Consider the following 18,113-nt stretch of genomic DNA (forward strand, 5'->3'; position numbering starts at 1 on the left):
GAGGGACTCGTGGACATCGCTGGATAGAGATGGGGCTCAGGTAAGTATTAGGGGGGCTGAGGGGGGCTGCTGCACACAGAAGGCTTTTTATCTTAATTAGGGATGAGCCTGATGTTCGAGTCGGGTGTTCACCTGTTCATCGAATAGTGAAAAATTTGGGGTGTTCGCGGCACATTCGAAAGCTGTGAAACACCCTTTAATAGTCTATGGGAGAAATCAAAAGTGCTAATTTTAAAGACTTATATGCATGGTATTGTCAAAAAAAGTGTTTGGGGACCCGGGTTCTGCCCCAGGAGACACGTATCAATGCAAAAAAAGTTTTAAAAATGTCAGTTTTTCGGGAGCAGTGATTTTAATAATGCTTAAAGTGAAACAATAAAAGTGAAATATTCCTTTAAATTTCATACCTGGGGGGTGTCTATAGTAGGCCTGTAAAGTGGCGCATGTTTCCCGTGTTTACAACGGTCCCTGCACAAAAAAACATTTCAAAGTACTCGTGGCTATAATGAATTGTTGGTCCCAGCAATACACATAAAAGTCATTGAAAAAAACGGCGGGATTCCCCCACAGTCCATTACCAGGCCCTTTGGGTCTGGTATGAATAATAAGGGAAACCCCAAACCAAAATTAAAAAAAAAAAAATTGCGTGGGGCTCCCCCCAAATTCCATACCAGGCCTTTCAGGTCTGGTATGGATATTAAGGGGAACCCCGCGCCAAAATGTAAAAAAAAATGGCGTGGGGCTCCCCCTCAAAATCCTTACCAGACCCTTCAGGTCTGGTATGGATTTTAAGGGGAACCCCACACCAAAATTTAAAAAAACAATGGCGTGGGGGTCCCCCCAAAAATCCATACCAGACCCTTATCCGAGCATGCAACCTGGTAACCGGGTGACCCCACCCCCTCTGACGCTACAGGGGAGCCATAGGGATGTCCCTGTGTGGCCCCGCCCTCAGTTATAAAAGAGCTGTCACCTGAGAGGACGGTCATTACGGCGGGAGACTCCCATGGAGGCGGATCGGTGGCGGCATGTGGGGTTTTTTTTAGTTCTCTTTCGGTCCGTCGGTGGAGCAAGAGAAGAAGAAGACTTTGTGGGCCATTTTAATTTTTTTATTTTTTAATAAAGGACTTGTCCCAAGCCATGTCATGTCATTTTTAACCATTGTCAAACTTTTTTTGTGAAATGGTAGGGGTACATTTCTTCCCCGTTACCATTTCACACAGGGGGAAGGCTGGGATCTGGGGGTCCCCTTGTTAAAGGGGGCTTCCAGATTTCGATAAGCCCCTCTGCCCGCAGACCCCCACAACCATCGGGCAAGGGTTGTGGGGATGAGGCCCTTGTCCCCATCAACATGTGGTAAAGGTGCTTTGGGGGGCTACCACAAAGCATCCTCCCCATGTTGAGGGCATGTGGCCTGGTACAGTTCAGGAGCGGGCGCGCTCTCTCGTACCCCCCTCTTTTCCTGCGGCCTGCCAGGTTGCAGGTTGCTCGGTTGCAGGGTCTGGTATGGAGTTTTGGGGGGACCCCCACGCCATTTTTTTTTTAATTTGGCACAGGGTTCCCTTAAAATCCATACCAGACCTGAAGGGCCTGGTATGGAATTTGGGGGGACCCTCACGCAATTTTTTCTTAAATTTTGGTTCGGGGTTCCCCTTAATATTCATACCAGACCCAAAGGGCCTGGTAATGGACTGTGGGGGAATCCCATGATTTTTTTTCAATTACTTTTATGTGTATTGCCGGGACCAACAATTCATTATAGCCGTGAGTACTTTTAAATGATTTTTTTCCTTTAGAAATGTCATTTTGTGCAGGGACTTTTGTAAACATGGGAAACATGCACCACTTTACAGGCATACTATAGACACCCCCCTAGGTATGAAATTTAAATATTTAATATTTCACTTTTATTGTTTCACTTTAAGCATTATTAAAATCACTGCTCCCGAAAAAACAACAGCCGTTTTTAAAACTTTTTTTGCATTGATACAAGTCCCCTGGGGCAGGATTTTTTATGACAATAACTTGCATATAAGCCTTTAAAATTTGCACTTTTGATTATTCATGTTCATGTCTCATAGACTTTAATGGTGTTCGCATGTTCGAACAAATTTTTTGCCTGTTCGCATGTTCTGCTGCGAACTGAACTGGGGGGGGGTGTTCGGCTCCTCCCTAATCTTAATGCATAGAATGCATTAGGATAAAAAAAACCTTCTGCCTTTACAACCACTTTAAAGTTTATGTCAGGAAAAATAATAAAAAAAATATTCAGTATCAGTACTTCTCTGCAATATATGCACATTTCCCTGTGTTTTATCCCTTTAAAGTGGCTGTAAACCCTGTTACACCACTTTTATCTACAGGTAAGCCTATAATAAGTCTTACCTGTAGGTACCGTGAATACCTCCTAAACTTACACAGTTTAGGAGATTTTCACTGTATCCGCATGTGCCAACATCCTCAGAGTTTTCAACCACCTTAAGCACTTGAAGACCAGCATGTTAAACTAAATTGCTGTCAGGCTATCTTTCATTTTTTTTTTCATGTGTATATATATATGTATATATATATATATATATATATATATATATATATATATATATATATATAGCTATATGTATATACATATAGCTATATATATATATATATATATATATATATATATATATATATATATATATATATATATATATATATATATATATATACACATATATATATATATATATATATATATATACACACATGTATATATATATATATATATATATATATATATATATATATATATATCTATAGATAGATAGATATATTTCATATGGATACAGTTTTGCATGCCCCAGTAATTGTTAGTCAAAATACCACAGTGCTAAAAAATGAAAGATAGCCTGACAGCAATTTAGTTTAACATGCTGGTCTTCAAGTGCTTAAGGTGGTTGAAAACTCTGATGATGTTGGCACATGCGGATACAGTGAAAATCTCCTAAACTGTGTAAGTTTAGGAGATATTCATATATATATATATATATATATATATATACATATATATATATATATATATATATATATATATATATATATATATATATATATATATATATATATATATATATATATATATATAGCTATATATATATATATATCTATATTTTTTTTTTTTTTTTTGATACAGAAAGAGTTTTATTTTGGTGGCATTTAATCACCACTGGGTTTTCTATTTTTTACTATATAAAGGAATAAAATCCAAATTATATAAAAGAAAAAAGTTTCTTGGTTTCTGTTATAAAAACTCTATAAATGTTCTGACTGCCTATCTTGTTTCTTTAGGCCCTAAAATACCAGGACAGTACAAACAAAATGACCAATTTTTAGAAATTAGATGCTCCAAGGTATCTAAGTAAAAGGCATGGTGAGATTTTGAAGTTATAATTTTTGCCACAATTCAAGAAAGTAAATAAAAATTGATTGTGCACACTTACAATTACACCCCCGAAAAAAATTACATTACTCCCTAGTATGGGGAAATTATCTTTGTGAGCCTTTTTTTGCTTTCTAGATGCATAGAGGGGCCAGAAATTCAAGGAGCACCTCCAAGTTTTCAAGAAGTATAAATAATGCATTTCTTATCTTGACTATCACATTTCTTGAGGTACTGAAGTTCCAGGACAGGAGAAACACTCACAAAATGACCACATTTCACAAAAAAGACCCTGTACCATATTTTACCACTTCAGCTCCAAAATATTTATCCCCCTTAATGACTAGACCATTGTTTGCAATACAGCAGTGCGTTACTGCCAATTTTGCGGTCATGCAACACTGTGCCCAAATAAAATTGATGTCCTTTTTTTCCCACAAATAGAGCTTTCTTTTGGTGTTATTTGATCACCTCTGCATTTTTTATTTTTTGCACTATAAACAAAAAAACCTGACAATTTTGAAAAAAATAAAAAATAAAACCTATCCAGTAAAAAAACCCAATTTCTTTATCAATTTAGGCCAATATGTATTCTGCTACATATTTTTGGTAAAAAATCCCAATAAGCGTACATTGATTGGTTAGCGCAAAAGTTATACCGTCTACAAACTATGAGACATATTTATGGAATTTTTATTTATTAATTGTTTTACTAGTAATGGCAGCGATCAGCGACTTATAGCATGACTGTGATATTGCGGCGGATGAATAGGACACTAACTGACACTTTTGACACTTTTTTTTGGGAACCAGTGGCACTAATACAGTGATCAGTGCTAAAAATATGCACTGCCACTATACTAATGACACTGGCTGGGAAGGAGTCAAAATCAGGGGAGATCAAAAGATTAACTGTGTGCCAAGCGAGTGGTGTTGTATACTGTGGGAGGTGCTTTTACTAGGGGAAGGCATGGATCCTGTGTCCCTGCTTTGTTGGAACACAGGATCCATGCCCTCCCTACTGACAGAACAGCAATCTGCCTTGTTTACATAGGGCAGACTGCTGTATTGCCTGTGTACCGAATGATCCGTGGGTGCCAGCAGGTGAGTCTGCTGTACCTGCTGATCAGCTCCTACTGTGCATAATCACAGAAGGACCAAGCCACTGCTGGCATGCACTGGCACCTGATACCTGGAAGTGCAGGATCACATAGATACGTTATCCTGTGCACAGCGGCTGCCTTGTAGCAGGAAATTTTAAATTTGTATTTTGACAGTGGTCATCTTGGAGATGTGCTTGGGGTCGTTATCATGTTGTAATACTGCCCTGTGGCCCAGACTCTGAAGGGAGGGGATCATGCTGTACTTCAGTATGTCACAGTACATATTGGCATTCATGGATCCCTCAATGAACTGTAGTTCCCCAGTGTCGGCAGCACTCATGCAGCCTCAGACCATGACACTCCCACCACCATGCTTGATTGTAGGCAAGACACACTTGTCTTTGTACTTCTCATCTGTTTGCCACCACACATGCTAGACACCATCTGAACCATCTGTCAGCTTGTCTTCAGCAAACTGTTTGTGGACTTTCTTGTGCATCATCTTTAGAAGAGGCTTCCTTCTGGGACGACATTCATGCAGACCAATTTGATGCAGTGTTTTTTTTTTTTCAGATTCTCAGAGAGTTCTTTGCCATGAGGTGCCATGTTGAACTTCCAAAGACCAGTTTGAGAGCGTAAGAGTGATAACCCCAAATTTAACACACCTGCTCCCCATTCACACCTGAGACCTTGCAACACTAACGAGTCACATGACACGGGGGAGGGGAAATAGCTAATTCGGCCAAATCTGGACATTTTCACTTAGGGGTATACTCACTTTTGTTGCCAGACATTAATTAGACATTAATGGCTGTGTGTTGAGTTATTTTGAGGGGACAGCAAATTTACACTGTTATACTGTACAAGCTGTACACTCACTACTTTACATTGTAGCAAAGTGTCATTTTTTCAGTGTTGTCACATGAAAAGATATAATTAAATATTTACAAAAATGTGAGGGGTGTACTCATTTTTGTGAGATACTGTATGTAAGACTTTTTTGTAGCCTAGCTGCTTAAAGGGGCCCAAAACCAAGAAGTGTTTTAAAGCTTTCAAGGGACATGAATCAAGCATCTAATTTCCTGGCTACTCATCACAAGGCCCTGGAATGCCAGGACAGTAGAAACAACCACAAAATTACCACATTTTGGAGAGAAAAGAACCTAAAGTATTTTTTAAGAGGCATGGTGAGACTTTTTTAAGGTTTCATTTTTCTGTCTCAAGCTTTTAGAAAATATGGAAAGAATATTAACATTTGTTTTTAATCAAAGTTGTAAATTAATAAGCTACTTCTACCACACAACACGGGCATACTTAGAAGTACACCCCAAACACATTCTGCTACTCCTCTTGAGTATGGGTATATCACATGTGTGAGACTTTTTTGTATTTTAGCTGCATAGAGGGGCATAAAATCCAAGAAGCACCTTCATGCTCACAAGGGGCACAATTTGCTGACAGAAGTGGCTACCTATTTAATTTTGAAGGTCCTGGAGCACCAGAACAGTATTAACCACTTTAATACTGGACACTTTTACCCCCTTTTTCAGCTTTCAATGCTGTCACACTTTGAATGACAATTGTACGGTCATGCAACACTGTATCTATATTACATTTTTATGAGTTTTCTTTCAGTGGTATTTTTTTTTTTTTTTGATCAGAAAAGGTTTTATTGAACATTTGTTAACATTTATAATTTCCAACAATAACCAATGCTCAAGTTACAAATACATGTATTTTTTCGGTTCATTAACACATATACAGTTTTGCTTCAATTGGTCTTCTAACGGAATGCATTACTCCATATACATAGTTCACCTCTCCCCGGTTCCATCACCACAACCTGTTTAGTTCATAATGTATATGCTGTCTTACATCCCCTCCTCCTATTTATAGAGACTGAAGGAGTCTGGACATCACAAGCTCTCTAGGGCTTAAACCTGGTGTGTCTAGCCATCTTGACCATATACGTTCAAACCTATCCGGGCATCCCCTATGTTGGTATATGTATTTTTCCCTAATGAGGGTTTGTCCCATGTGCGCTACCCAGGAATTGCTAGTAGGGGGCAAAGTGGATTTCCAACCCATTAGGATGAGCTTCCTGGCCTGGAATAGTGCTCTGGAGAATGCGACCCTGGTCAACTCCTCAGGGATTACCTCCTCCAGAATCCCCAAACACAAAGGATCTGTAGGAACTTTTGTCTGAAATACTCCATTGAGTGTACCAACCACCTCATTTAAGTACCGATGGAGCTTCGGGCAGCACCATAGGAGGTGAATAAGGTCCTCGTCGTGCTGTCGACAACGGCAACACAAAGAATCCGCCACCCTGCCCATCTTATGTAATTTTTTCGGGGTATAGTGCACTCTCAGTACTATGAACAATTGGGAGACTTTTTGTGCGACATTAAGAGAACTTATGGTTATGGACTGTAGGGCCTCCTCCCATTGTTCCCCTGTAGTTTGGCCAAGGTCCCTTTCCCAAACCGACACCACCTTACATGGATAGGCCCGCAAGTGTCTTGCTAGTAGCATCTGATAACATTGGGATATAATCCCTTTAGTTAAACTGCTGGTTTGCAGCACATGGAACACTGGGGTGGGCGACAATGTCTACTCCCCAGCATCCCCCTGCGTAGCAACAGCATGCCTCAACTGGAGGTATGAGTAAAGCATGTTATCCAGTAAGTTAAATTTAGCTTGTAATTCTGTGAAGGAGAGCATTTTACTGTCCCTAAATATGTGGGAGAGCAACTTCACACGCCATCTAGACATTTGTTGTAATTTTCCCAGCTCAGTATATGAGCGATTACCCCATATTGGGCTGAAATCCGTAAATCCCTGCACCCCTTGAAGTTGTCTGACCTTATTCCATATTTTCTGTACTAGTGATAGCGTTGGGGTCTGCTTATTGGACCTCGCATACAGTTGTGCCTCTAGGCCCATAGGAATGGTCTCCGCTCCAGAGGCAGTCAGCATTAGCTGCAGCACTGAGCCCATCAGGAGACATTGAGCCGACCAGCTGCTGCAATTGGGACGCTATATAGTACAACCAGGGGTTGGGGATCGCCAGCCCCCCGTTGCCTTTAGATTGCTGCAACTGCTCCAGCCTAATTCTAGGAGGCTTGGTATTCCATAACAATCGACGAAAGAGGGTGTTTACTATTCTGAAAATTTTTAGATGAATCACTACTATGTTTGTGCAAGAAGTATAGCAACTGGGGCATTAAAATAATTTTAATTAAATTGGCCTTGCCTGCCAGCGACATCTTTAAGTTGTTCCATGTATTTATTTTGTCCCCAAAGCGAGACAGTAAGGGATATATGTTTAGGGAGCAGTAGTCTCCAAGCCTGGGCGCAATTTGTATGCCCAGATACTTGAAACCAGTGACCAGAGGGATGGGACAATGTTCGGGAAGTACACCCCACGGTCCTCATCCAGCATCATCAGAGCTGACTTGGACCAGTTTATGGTCAACCCGGAGTAGTGGCCAAACTGTTTTATTATAGACATCGCCCCTGAAAGTGACTGACTCGGGTCCCCCAGAAAGAGTAACATGTCGTAAGCGTATAACATTATTTTTTAATGTAGGGTTCCATATTGGAACCCCTGGATCTGTGTTCTGTCTCTTATCATGGCTGCCAGTGGCTCTATTGCAATTGCGAAGAGCAAAGGGGACAGTGGCCAACCTTGCCTTGTCCCCCTACCCAGGGCAAAGGCATGTGATACTCTATCTGCCATTCTGATGTTGGCCTGAGGGGATGCATACAGTAACTTAACCCACGCTACAAATCGGTCCTATCTAGTACTGCCCATAAATATCTCCAGCTGACGCTATCAAAAGCTTTATTGGCGTCGAGAGACAACAGAGCCCTCTGACCCCCGTTATCTGCTTGCATTTGCATGTTCAGGAACAATCTCCTTAGATTTGTAGCCGTGGATTTTTGTGGCATAAAGCCAGCCTGATCTTGGTGTATAATGGAGGAGATAATCCCATTGACCCGATGTGCCAGGACCTTGGCAAGGATCTTTACATCACTTTGAAGTAATGAGATAGGCCTGTAGGAGCCAGGGTCAACCGGGTCCTTCCCCTGTTTAAGCAGTAGAATTACATTTGCTCTTGCCATAGAGTCAGGGAGCTTACCTGATTCCAGATTCCAGATACCTGATTTGTGATTGGTCTACAACTTCATGTATCATTTATAAATATCGGCAACTCAGAGATGGTGGCTTATGCCCCAGTAGAAGACCTATGGGTCGAAACATGTCGGGCTTTTTTACCTTCTCTTAGGTTGCCCCATATATATATTTTTTATTCTGTGATCACTTTGTTTTTATGTATCTTGTTTTATTACAATAAAAAGATACCACCATTTTATCTGCACTATGGAGAAGCTCTCTTTTTCTTTCCATATACGATTGGGAGAGGACTAATATAGCCCATCCTGGCTATACACCATACACTTCAGTCGCCAGAATTTCGCTTGTAGTCACTACAAGGATTTGTTTGATGATCCCGTGAGAACCTGGGGAATCGACACTTATGATCGTTGTTGATCCGGATATCGATCTACAGGCCTGGTGTGGTGTAACGCTCACATGGCTCCATGTCATACGACAGGGGAGTCCACGAGATCTGGTAAGAGTCCAGCTTATTATTGTTTTGCCTTGTTGGAATTCTAGACGGAAGTCGCATCCATGTGTTGACCCACCCAGTTTCCATTTACATCACAAACTTTTTCACAGCCAGTATTTTCTGTTTATACACATTTGCAGAGACATTTATGTGTTTTAAGTTCATTCATAAGGACTTTTCCTTTATTCATGTTTTTGCCTTGATATATCACACACATTTTTTATTATTAAGGTGTGTTGTGGAGAACATTTACCACGTTTAGGCGCTACATTTTTTATTCACAAGCATTAAAAATCTTTAACAGTTCTGGAAGTATTTGTTCCCCATATTGATTAAATACCTCCATAGGGAGGCCATCTTCTCCCAGTGCCTTACAGGTGGGAAAAGAGCAGGCCGCCATCTGAAGCTCCTCCAGGGTTATCGGAGCATCCAATTGTTGCTTAGCCTCAGCAGACAGTGAAGGTAAGTCCATTTTGGACATATATGCGGTCAGATCTGCATCCGAGTAAGCATCCCCTGGCCTGTAAAGGTCGCCATAAAAGGATGCCAGCTCGGATATAACGACTTCTGGTGAATTAACTATATTACCATTAGCAGCCCGAATAGCACCAATGGCCGGTGACTGTTGTTGAGATCGTGCAATTTTAGCAAGTAAGCGGCCCGTCTTTTCCCCCTCCTCGTAAAACGCCAACTTTGTGAAGAACCTCTTTCGCTCTGCAGTGGAGGATCTCAGACGGTCCAAGGAATCCTGGGCCAACATCTATGCCTCCCTAGCAGAGTCAGAGGGATCAGTTACATTTGTTAGTTCTAATTGCCTCACTAAGTCCCCCGCCTGTTCTAACAGGACAGAGGAGTTGTGTTTGACCTTTTGTATTTCTTGTATAAAAATCCCCCTTAGATATGCATTTCAAGAGGTCATCAGTTTGTTGCCGGTGTGTCCTAAAAAAGCCCTGGATCTGAGAGGCTATCCTTTCCTGTGAAGTGAAAAGCTTAAGCCAGAAGGCGTTCAGCTTTCACAAGGCCCTGGGTAAAGAGCTAGGGGGTTGAGTAATTAATCATAGAGCTAGTCGAGAGTGATCTGACACTCCTCATGGGAAGTACTCCACTTTAGAGATGTTACCAACCATATTTGGTGTACCCACGCACAAATCAATGCGGGATAGTGAGCCATGGGTCTTGGAGAAACAAGAAAATTGTTTACTATCTGGATTTCGGTTACGCCATACGTCAATCCATCCTACCTCTGCAAGTAGGCGGCTAAGAGCAGTGCCCCGTCCGCACCCAGGGGGCGCCACAGGTGGGTGTCTGTCTAGTCTAGGGTCCAAGTAGCAATTAAAGTCCCCCATTATTAATACCGGGGTATCCGGCTTGTTAGCTAAATAGGATATTAACAGCTGTAACATCTCTCTGGAGAACGGAGGGGGCACGTACACAAAGGCTAAGATCAAGGTGATTGTATACAGTTTGCAATACAGAAACACAAATCTACCAGATATATCGATCAGGGAGTCCAACTCCTGGTATACTAGGGCTTTATGGATCAATACACTCACTCTACGTGAAAACGCAGATTAGGTGGAGTGATAGGCCTTACCAACCCAGGCGTATTGCAGGAAACTGACCGTATCAGGTGAGTCTCCTGCAGGCTGATTATGGCCGGGTGGAACTTCCGCAGACCAGCTGAGATCATAGATCTTTTCAATGGGTCACTCACTCCTCGAACGTTCCAGGACACTATAGGTGTAGCAGACATTGCAAATACCAATTCCAGGTCTTGTAATTTTAACGAGACCCTGCAGTACTGGGTGATGTACCCGTGGACCTCCAACAGACAGTCCGTGCACAAACTGGGATGGTCAGCAGGCAGCGTGGAACAAGAGAGGGATTGATGAAGCAGGTCATACAGTGGAGATGCATCAAACTTCCGTGAAAGAGCATTAAGCTTAATTGCTTAATTGCGGAGCAAAGCGAACCAGGTAGCATGTCCGGGGGTGAAAAACACCCTGTAAAACAGTCCCTGCTAACAAGGCCAAGCAAGGGGTTTCCAAATGTTGTGGGGCTCTGTAGGCCCTAACCGTGCCAACAGGGCACACAAACTCAAGCCATGTCAACAATGGCAACATGTAGAGTTCAGGTGTGGAGCACAATCGCAGTCCACCAGAATGGTTAAACAAAAGCTGAAGAGAGCTCATAGAATATTGAAATTCACTCGCTGATACTGGAGATTAAGTAAAGGTCCTCTTTCGATGAAGCATTAACAACAGTAGAATGTGGGTGCCCTTTATACCTGCTACAGATGTGTTAGGAAAAGTCATCCTTCCCCATTTTCACGTCTGTTCGTTCTGGTCCAGCCATCCTACAGCATCTTGTGCATTTTTTTTTGTGTTTTTTTCACTGGCTGTGATTCGTAACCTGGCTGGGAATAGCATTGTGTACTTGAGCTGTAGTCGTTGCAGCCTTTTTTTAACATCTGCAAACTTGGATCTTCTGCGCTGTACTTCTGCTGAGAAGTCAGGATAAAAGGAAATTTTTGTGCCGCTGTACTGCACAGCCCCCTTCTCTCTAGAAAGTCGCAGCACGACTTCACGATCCCGGCAATTAAGGAGTCTGGCCAGCATCGCTCTAGGGGGGTTTCCAGGTGGAAGAGGTCTTGTCAACCAGCCTTCAACGAATGCAGTGGGGTTTCTGCCCTCCACCTTCACTATACGGACGTTGTTACGTCTCAGGCGGTTCTCAATGTCTTTTCAAAGGCCTGGTGCGCATGCTGTGTGGCCCCCCTTACGTCCCTTTTCAAATGAGGTATCTGGTCTTCTATGTCACTTACTCTCCCTTCCACTGCCGTGGTTCTCTCCCCGATTTTTTGAATGTCCTGGCGGAGGAGAGAAACAGTCTCCTTCAACCCCCCAAATTTTTCCTTGAGGTCATCCACCGAGGCGGTACACCTGTGGACCGATTGTAATATTTCACTTAGAGTGGGTTGGAGGCTATCCTCCGCTTGTGATTCAAACAGACCAGGCATTGGGTCAGGGACAGACTCCATAGTATCAGTGTCTTCCAGCCTGTCTGTATCGCCTCTGCCTGCCTGTTTTGTGGACACTGCAGAGAGCTGTGTGATGGTCTGTGTGGAATCTGCAGAGCCTACCAGCTTCTGTGCGTAATATAACATATCTCTGGGCTGGTCTTTATTCTTAGGGGGTTTCAGTGACTTACCCCCTTGCTCCGTCTTCTTATCCTGGCCTCGTGGTGTTCTCTGAGGCTGAGAGGACCAGGCACCATCTTGGAAGTCCGGAGTGGCTGAGGCCGCGGAGTCTCCGTGGTTCTCGTGGGTCATCATGCCCGAATTTACAGCTGCTGAGGTGTCAGGGAGACTCTGGGCACCAGGTTCTTGGGTTTTCGGGCACCGGGAGAAGCGAGGTGAGGATTGACTGAAGGGTCTACAACGGGAGCTCTGGTAAGCAGGTCTGTTCACATGCCGCGCTAGGCCACGCCCCCCTTTCAGTGGTATTTAATGACCACTTTTTTTTAATTGTTTGCAAAATAAATTAAAAAGACCAGACATTTAAAAAAAAAAGTAAAATTTTGCAAATAAAAAATCTTTCTTCATAAATTTAAGCCAAAATGTATCTGCTACATTTCCTTGGTGAAAATAACTAAAATCACAGTATATTATTTAGTTTGTCGGAAAGTTATAGAGTCCAAAAACTATGGTGTATATATCTGAAAATCAATCCTGATGTACTGATGGCCTTGATGATCTTATTTCTTCAGGCCTGAAAAGGCCAGAACAGTACAACTATACCCCAAATTACCCCTTTTTGGAAAGTAGACAGTCCAAGGTAAGGTAGTAAGAGGCACAGCGAGTTTTTTGAAGTTGTCACAATTTTGTAGAAAAATAAGAAATTAAATTTTTTTTCACAATTTCACAATTTTTTACATACTGTCACCAGTTCAGCACAGTTTTATCATACAACTGGTGTGGTGGTGATCAGAGACACTGGCTCGTGACAGTATGTAAAAAAAAAAAAAGTTAATATTTTTTACATATTTTTTATTATTTTTTTTTCACATTTTTTTTTCACATACAGAGATAAGAGCAATGCAGTCTTACCATAGTAACACTGTACTACTCTGGGGCGATGACCAGGATTTTCTTTTTTTATATACTATGATTGCTTATGAAAAGATTTTTGGAGTCCAGCGCTTATGGGAAATAAAGGCTATGAGAAGAGAAAGAACTACTGCATCTAGTGTGCCACAGATCAGATGGCCCCAAACAATTCAAATAAAAAAAACAAACAAAAAATGCAACACCAATATACAGATGGCCTGAGTGTTAATTCAACAGTCTGGTTTGACACTGACTTGAAACATCTCCATGTGATTTAAAAAGTGCAGACAGTCCCATAAATATGTGAACGACAGTGCCTGTGTTTAAAACATATGTTAAAACATAAAACTGATATCCTTAGGATGATACCCTCTGGTAGCAAATATTATATTATAATAAAAATGCTATGTGTACAAATAGTCCATATGCCATAATAGTGGAAAATAGCAAAAAATTGACAGTTACTTACCGATAACTATTTTTCTAGGATATCTTCCAGGATGGCATAACCTGAGAGATGACTGGTCCACCTGACAGGAAACACAATCAACATACAAGGTTAAAAGGCCCCTCCCTTCCCCCTGCACCTTAGTTCTCCCAAAGTAATAGGTTATCTGGGTGGCAGAGAGAAACTCTTCCCGTAGTACTTATATTAAAACATGGGTGGGAAGTAGGCCTGCCGTCCTGGAAGATATCCTAGAAAAACAGTTATCGGTACGTAACTGTCAATTTTCTCTAGTCATCTTCCAGGATGGCATAACCTGAGAGGATGGACAAGGAATTCAAGGCCTACCTCAGGGCGGGACCACCGCTTGTAGCACCTTTCTTCCAAATGTCAGATCCTGGGACGACAGCAGTTCCACTCTATAGTGTTTCAAAAAGGTATCCTGCTTCGCCCAAGTGGCTGTGCGACAGACCTGTTCTATCGAGGCCCCAGCTCTCTCTGCCCAAGAGGCCGCCAAGGATCTTGTTAAGTGGGCCTTAAGGTTCACTGGTACTGAGGAACCGGTCTGTTCATAGGCCAATGTTATTGTCTGCCTAATCCACCTAACCACAGTAGATTTAGATGCCTGCCCTCCCTTTCTAGGGCCGCTAAATAAAACTAAAAGATGATTCGACTTTCTGTAGTCTTTTACTCTATCTAGATATGTCAACAGACATTTCCTGACATCTAATAAATTATATTTCCTCTCCTTCTCATTTTTTGGATTATCACAGAAGGAGGGTAAAATGATCTCCTGAGATCTATTAAACTTAGATGCGACCTTGGGAAGATATAGTGGGTCCTGTCTAAGAACCACTCTATCCTCCAAAATCAACAGAAAAGGCTCCTTAACTGACAGGGCCTGTAGGTCGCTCACCCTTCTGGCCATGGTTATGGCCAACAAAAATGCTAACTTAAGAGTCAAAAACGTAACTGTAATCTCTTGCGCTGGTTCAAAGGGCGCTTTCGTCAGTGCCTCCAAAACCAGAGTTAAACTCCATGGAGGGAATACATTCACCCTGACAGGGGTTAACCTCTCCCTTGCCAGAAGAAATCTCTTAATCAGAGGTTCTAGTGCGAGCCTCTGATCCAAAAATACAGATAAAGCTGCTATCTGTACCCTCAAGGTGTTCGGGGAAATCCCCTGGTCCACCCCTGCTTGTAAAAATTTCAGTACCACTGGTACCAAAGGATAAGACACCTCCTTATCCGGCACCACTGTGAGAAGCAATTCCAAACCTTGGAGTAGATCCTCCTGGTGACCAGCTTCCTGCTGCCCAAGAGGGTCTCAATTACCCTATCAGAGCAACCCTTGCCCCTAAGGATCTCCTCCTTAAGAACCATGCCATCAGACTGAGGAATCCCGGGTCGGGGTGGAGGACTGGCCCCTGTAGGAGAAGATCTCGTCTGGTTGGAAGACGGAGCGGAGGAGAAAGTTACCACTTTTTGAGAGTGGCAAACCAGGTCCTTTTTGGCCACCATGGGGCTATCAGGATAAGTCCGCAATCTGAGCGGGCCAATTTTTGTAAGACCCGTGGTATTAAGGCTAGTGGGGGAAAGGCGTATGCTAGATGGAAATCCCAGTCCTGAGACAGAGCGTCCACTCCCTGAAATCCCCCTTCTCTGTTGAGAGAGAAAAAACGATCCACTTTTTTGTTCCCTCTGTGGGCAAAAAGGTCTATATCCGGAATCCCGAACTTCTGACTTATCTGGAGAAAGACCTCCTGCTTTAACTCCCATTCCCCCTGGAGGATGGGTTGCCGGCTTAAGAAGTCTGCCACCACGTTGGCGGTTCCTCTTATGTGAACCACCGATATGAAATAAAGATTCTCTTCGGCCCAGTTTAAGATGTTCAGGACTAGACTCAGTAGCTTCCTGGATCTGGTGATCCCCTGACGATTTAGGTAAGAGACCGTTGTCACATTGTCTGACAAGACTTGGATCTCTAAGCCCTGAATCCTGTCTCCAAAGGCTACTAATGCCTGGTCCACCGCCAGGAGTTCCCTGTGGTTGGAGGATGCCCCTGCCTGAGAAGGAATACAGGTCCCCTGTGCCTGGATGTTCCCCAGGTGAGCGCCCCAACCCTAGACGCTTGCATTGGTAGTGATTCTTATGGGATTCCACTGGTCCCAGGGTAGACCCGACCTGAGCTTGTCCTGATCCAGCCACCAATCTAGGGAGGTCCTTACTCTTGTTGGGATAGACACCCTTCCATCTAATGACTCTCTCCTTTTGTCCCAGGAGAACAAAAGGAAGAACTGCAGCTCCCTAGAGTGGAGCTGAGCCCAGGGAACCGCTGGAATACACAAGGTCATTAGACCTAGAACCCTCCTGATATGCCTGCGAGAGCACTCCCTGGCTTCTTTTCAAAAGGAAACTGCTGTAACCACCTTTAATCGTTTTTCCTCTGGAAGAAACAGTTTCTGAGCCTCTGTATCCACCAGATATCCCAGGAATACTTTTATTTGGGACGGTGCCAGAGAAGATTTCTCTCTGTTTACTATCCAACCCAAGGACTCCAGAGTGAAAATCACTCTGCCTACGTCTACTACCACCTGCTCTAGAGATTGCCCGTATATCAAAAGGTCGTCTAGGTAGGGTATAAGGGGCACCCCCTGTAGATGTAGGTAAGCTACAACCTCTGCCAGGACCTTTGTGAAGATCCTTGGGCTTGCAGTTAATCCAAAGGGAAGAGCTCGGAATTGCCAGTGTTGAATCCCTTCGTTCGTAAGGACTGCAAATCTCAGCAGGGACTGGTGTTCCCTGGTGATCGGGATATGGAGGTAAGCATCCCTCAGATCTATCGTGGCTAAGAACACACCCTTTAATAGATGCCTGCGCACCGTGTATATACTCTCCATCCAGAAGCTCTTTTGTTGCAAAAACCTGTTCAGCTTCCTGAGGTTTAATATCAGGCGAAATTTCCCTGACGGTTTTTGGACGACAAACACATGGGAGTAAAACCCCTGGTAAAGCTCTTCTGGTGGAACGGGGATGATCACCTCCTGGAACGCCAATCCCTGCAAGCTGTCCAACAGCCCTGAAGCTTTTGAAGTTTCCTTGGGGAGACGGGTCAGAAAAAAGTTTTGAGGGGGAGGGGAGAGAAGTTCCAGACGATATCCCTCTGTTACGATCTGCAAGATATAGGGGCTTTCGGAGATCTTCTTCCACTGAGGGACAAAGTGAGACAGTCTCCCCCCTACCCTGATGCTGGTGTCACTTAGACTGCTTGGTGGCGTCTTTAGGTCCAGAAAAGAGCAGGCTACCTTTTTGTGCGCTCTTTCCCTTTCCCCACCTTCTATTCGCATCCTTTTTTCCTTTGAATTGACCCTGGTTAGAGGGGGGCCGAAAAAACTTCCTTCCCCCCTTCTCCTTTAGCTTTAACCAGGAACTTTTTTCCCTTTTCTGCTGACCTTGACAGCACCTGATCCAGGCCAGGTCCAAAGAGTTGTGAACCTTCAAATGGCAAACCGCATAGCCTTGATCTAGACATATGGTCCGATTCCCATGACTTGACCCAGACTTCCCTTCTTGCGGAGTTAAGGAGGGCCGCAGATTTGGCTGTGTTCCTGACAGACTCCACTGCCGCATCTGCCAAATATGCCACAGCCTTACCTATTATTTCTAGCGAGTCTGTGATTTCCTTAGAATCACTCCCTCTAGAAACATGGTTGGAAAGTCTGCCTAACCATGCATCCACATTTCTTGCCACTCATGCTGACGCAAAAGCAGGAGCCATGGCTGTCGCATTGGCATCCCATGCTCTGCGCAAAAGCTTCTCTGCCCTTCTGTCCATTTGATCTTTTAGGTTCCCCGAATCCTCAAAAGACAAGTAAGATTTTTTTGAAACCTGCGACAGGCCTGCGTCTAACTTAGGGGTTTTAAAGAATTTCTGCTCTTCTTCCTCTCCAAAAGGAAACCTTCTCTTCCAAGTTTTGAGTCTAAGAACCTTTCTTTCCGGGTCTTTCCACTCTCTCAAAATCACCTCCTTTAGGGCCTGATGAACTGGGAACACCCTGGACTGAGGCTTTCCCAAACCCCTGTACATCTTGTCCCGGGCCGACGCCAGAACCGGAGGTTCTGGGTTATCCTCAGAGACATAGATCGCCCTAAGTAACTGCCCCATGTCTTCCAAGGGAAAGAGGTGGCTACTAGCTCTAGGACTGTCACTATCCTGGCTGTCAGCGTCTGTGTCTTCCCCTTCATCTAATGAGTCCTCCTCTGACTCCTCCGGGTCCTCAAACTCCTCAACTCCCAAAGTGACAGAGGAAGGGGGTCTCTGCGAGGTTTTCTGACCCCTGTCTGAAAAACCTTCCTGAGAGGAAGTGCCTTCTCTAGAGGACAGGATTTCTCTATCATCCAC

Source organism: Aquarana catesbeiana, linkage group LG03, assembly GCF_042186555.1.
Source record: "Aquarana catesbeiana isolate 2022-GZ linkage group LG03, ASM4218655v1, whole genome shotgun sequence".
Taxonomy (NCBI): domain Eukaryota; kingdom Metazoa; phylum Chordata; class Amphibia; order Anura; family Ranidae; genus Aquarana; species Aquarana catesbeiana.